General features: G+C 42.4%; 1 pseudogene; it reads right to left on the bottom strand.

Annotated features, from left to right (window-relative positions):
- Positions 1–2169: 2169 nt before the first annotated feature.
- LOC102479565 (autophagy-related protein 16-1 pseudogene) lies at positions 2170–4291 on the bottom strand (annotated as a pseudogene).
- Positions 4292–4521: the final 230 nt, after the last annotated feature.

Here is a 4521-nt window from a genome sequence, read left to right as displayed (position 1 = left end):
TAAAGTCAGACACAGAAATTAAGAGTTAAAAAACATATAAGAAAAGGGCCAGCTTAATGATAGGGACAAGTCCAGAGTTGAATATTCTCTTCCAGAATTTAAATGGAAAACTCAGACCACAAGAGAAATTAGATTTAGTACATGAGACTAAGCTGATGAAATAGAATGTTATGGCTTTTGACTAAACCAATACTGATCTTTTCCTATGCTTTGTACTCCAGAGATAAGGATTTTTGTCTTCTCTTGAATTTCTGACAGATCCATGTACTTACTATTTGAACAAAATCCTAACCTGTTTCCTCGCTTTAAGCCTTAAGCAATGCTCTCTCAACACTTTCTTTTTTTCTTTTTTCTTTTTTTTTTTTTTTTTTGAGAGGTTTTTGCTATAAGGCACATGTGCTCACCTGAAAGACAGAAAGAAACAGAGAGATAGAAAGCGAGAAATCATTCCTCAGGGGGAATGGCCACACCACAATCCCTTCCCCTCCATTCTCCTCTTGGGATCTTGGGCATGCACACACACAGCCCTGGTGTGAGTTTAAGCCACGGGGTTTGGGACTTGAACCGTGGTCAACTACATAGGAGTCCAGCAACATAGCCATTATGCCAACTGCTGGTCCCTCTCTTAACATGTTGGGATTTTGATTTATTAAAGCTAAAACTGCCTTTCTTGAAATTAAAAAAAAAAAGTATGTTAAAAAATACCTATTTAACAGCCACAGTAAGCTAGGTTCTATTTTATAGTTTATTCATTCTACTCACAGCTTCTTATCTAAAGTCAAACATTTGTTCACAGATATTTATATATCAGCTGAATGTGCCATTGAAAGTAGTTAGATTAATTAAGATATTTTGTTAACCAATATAATATGGAGAAAAAAAGGAATGGAAAGCAACTGCAGATACCAGAGATAGTGTGGGAGGAGAGTGGGAAATGACAGAGGGTAAGAAATGAGGTGTGGGGAATATGTATAAAACAAGAAATGGAAAATTATTTGTTGATGATAACGTGTATGACTAAGCCACTATACAGTGTATTTTGGATGAGAAGCTGCATTTTGTATGCTGTGATGATGTTCAGTTAATGGATGTAAAGTAAATGAATTTACAACAAAGAAAAGAAAGTGGTAAATATATTGGTGTTTCAGACGCCCAGACAAGAGTTAAAATTTGATACAAAGGTAAAATGATCAAGATAAATGTCCCCCTCCCTCCCTCCACTCTCTCGTCTTTATCACAACCCTTGGTACAGGAACGAGACAGTGCCATCCTTCCTGGATTGGGTGCCTGGAACTGAAGCACAGAGGGCTTGCACACTAGGTAGGCAGAGAGGTAGTGACTGCAACCACAAGCTTCAGAGTGACACATTTGAGGCCTCCTGTCCCTTGTCACCAGCATGGATGTGGCATGTGCCCACCTCTGGGCATTTGCAGATCGACACTGAAACATGTACTTCACTTCTGCAGCAACCTTACTTTTCTGGAAAAAACTTTCACTTTCTTTCCTACTTTAAAACAATTTCTTTAAAACCAAATCAAGGTTTATTTCTTGCCTAAGAAATAGATAAGTAGAATTTGGGTGAGGGGGAGAGAGTCAGAACTCAGAAGAACAATTGAAGAGCACTAAGAAAGTTTCTAGCAGCAATCAGACATGATCAGAGGAGGAGAGACCTGTCCCAGACAACAGTTCATCAGTGAGGGGCCACAGTCCCAGCATCTCCTTAGAATCAGAGCAAGTCATGTGCCTGGGGTTTCTATTAATCCAATGCTTAAAGTAACTTCTATGGGCAAAAAAACCCAAGGTGACCAGACATGCACTAGGCTAAAACCAACTTTGTAAGGGTGAGAGAAAGCACAGAGGACTAACACCTGTATGTGGGGGTGCTTTTGGCCCCTGCTGTTCAGTGAGGCGACCCAGGGATCCCTGTGCTCCTCTCAGTGAGGTACAGAAGATCAGAACTAGTGGTGTTTCCTACCCAGGTCAAGGCAAGACCTTGAACCTCTGCTGGGACTTCATGTCAGACTTTTTTCAGTATTGATCTTCCAGGCCTTGGGAGACCTTAGTCTAAATTCTCAGAGCATCTGCTCACAGAAATGCTACTGCTCACATGACATGTGTTCTTTTCTGAGAGGCTGAAATGAAGGAAACTTGTGTTCCTCCTGAAGAGGGTCAATGCTGGGCTCACAACACAGCTTTTCTGCCTTGGTCCACATTGACTACATGTGAGCCAGAGGGGGACCGGGCCACCACATTGATTGATGATCTGTGTTGCTATGAAGGAGCATTCTCCACCATTCCCATGAGCACACTCCACATATAGAGCCCTTGGCTGAGCCCGCTGCCATGTAACTGCCTTGGGGCTGAAGACAACTCTGGTCCAGTCAGAACTGCACTTGAACCCATGTGCTCTGAACGTCTGCTTTGTAGCATTTGTTCACATATCAGTAACTTTTAACAGGTCATCCCAGGAGCAGCTCAGGAGGTCAGCCCTTTCTGGGTTTAAGTCCAAGGCAGTTACCTTTCCCAATAGCTCAAACTCTCAGACTGTACTCTTTAATTGGATGTTCCAGAAATTAATTTTCTTGTCAAAATATCCAGGTATCACATGTTGCTCTGTGTAGAAAATATTGTTGAAACCAGATCCTATGAACACTGTCTTTATGCATACTTTGCTACATAGATCCAAGAGTTTGAGGGTCCAGTCATGACTTCCGAAACAATCCAAGCATTGCCCAGCAGGAACTTCATAGACAACCCTTTTCCGCTGTGTTCAATGATTGGTGTCATAATCGATCATCATTCACACTTCAGATTTGGCTTGCAAAATCATTTGAGGTCACTGAGAATTAAGATCCAACACTATCAAATTCAATGCTTGTAATTACTGCTTTACTGCCTGAGAGGGAACCTTGAATTCACATTTGTCTTCCAAAGCTTAATCCTCTAGTCCCTGTCTTCGATGGTCAGTAACTGGGAAACTGCGCTTAACTGCATGGTGTTGCCATCCCTATTAAATGCATCAGAGACGCACAATGCATTAGATGGCACCTTCACTTCTTTACTAGTACTCAAGCGAGTATCCATATTATCCTGGGAGATTGGGAAGGAAGAGAGAGAGCATCTTGTGGTTGCCCTACTGATGGCTCACATGGGAGAGATCTTCTCAGTATGATCAGAGGTCTCACCCAGAATGACTTCAGTGTTATCATCCTGATCCACTGGTAGAGGTTACTTTCTTGTCTCTGCAAACTCTTTGCAGCTGGGCTTGCTACCTCCTGAAGTCTTTTTCATTCTATGCATGAAGGTGATTGGCTTCCTGGGCTTTCTCAGCCATCTATCTGGTGACTAGCTTCTGCTTCTCTTTAGTAGTTTTCCTCAGTTTCTCCTCCAAGGCAGTAAAAGTGATCTGCAGGGCACCAAATTCATTCTTCAGGTCTGTTCAACTCACTCAAGGTCCTGAAGCTTACTGTTCCAGGCAGTTAGACTCCATCTCCAGGTCAGAAATCATAGGAAATCAGCAATTAGTGTAATGGGTATGTCGCTGGACTCCCATGTAGTCAACCGCGGTTTGCGTCCCGGACCTGGTGGCTTAAAATTCATGTTGGGCGTGTGTGCGTGCGTGCCCAAGATCCCAAGAGGAGAATGGAGGAGAAGGGATTACGGCGTGACCATCCCCCCTGGGGGGTGATTTCTTGCTTTCTGTCTCTATGTTTCTCTCTGTCTGTCTGGTGAGTGCACGTGCCCTATAGCGAAAACCTCTCCAAAAAAAAAAAAAAAAAAGAAATCATTTGAATTTTTTTTTTTTGCTTCATTCATCTGCATTTCACTGTCTGTCCTCCTTCTGCTGTATTTGGTTATTCATGTCAATCACCAGTTGAAGTAACTCCCCACATTTCTTGTGCAACTCAGTTTTTCCTGGTGCTTAATTGTCAGCTGGGTGATTTCTTGTAGCTATCATTGCATGGCCGAGACTTACCTTGCTCCTGTTTTATGTGTTATGCTTCTCAATTTGTAGTTTCTGGGTCAACATTGACTGCAGATTTTACTTTTCCAGCAACTTGTTATTGCAGGATGGTCTTCTTGATTCTTGCCTCTACAGCCAGTCTTGGTAACTCAGCTTCTCCAAGATGTAGCACTTCCAGTGGGTGAAGCTGGTGGCATGGAGGTATGTATGGCAATGTATGGTATGCTGCCCTGGTTCCTTAATGCTGGAGGGCTGGTGGCCATGGCCCACAGCCTTGGTGGGGGGACTAGCTGGCATGGTCAGCTCACTTTCAGAGCTCACCTCCATGCATAGGCTACCCTCAAGACCATCTGGGTGGAATTTATCTTTGTTGATTTAATTGTAGTTCATTTATTTTTTTGCATCAGTTGATTTGATTATTTGAATTTTCTTATTTAGCCTGTAGATGTGGTGAGATTAGTTACTTGTGTTGCTTTATAATATTTCTTGTAGAATGATATACCACAATCTATTTATTAACTTTACTCCCAAGGGACCCATGGGCTGTTTCTTTCCAT

This window comes from Tupaia chinensis, unplaced genomic scaffold (assembly GCF_000334495.1).
Source record: "Tupaia chinensis unplaced genomic scaffold, TupChi_1.0 Scaffold000294_2, whole genome shotgun sequence".
NCBI classification, from domain to species: Eukaryota; Metazoa; Chordata; class Mammalia; order Scandentia; family Tupaiidae; genus Tupaia; species Tupaia belangeri.
Note: the sequence above shows the minus strand (reverse complement) of the source record. Positions and strands in the feature narration are given on the sequence as shown.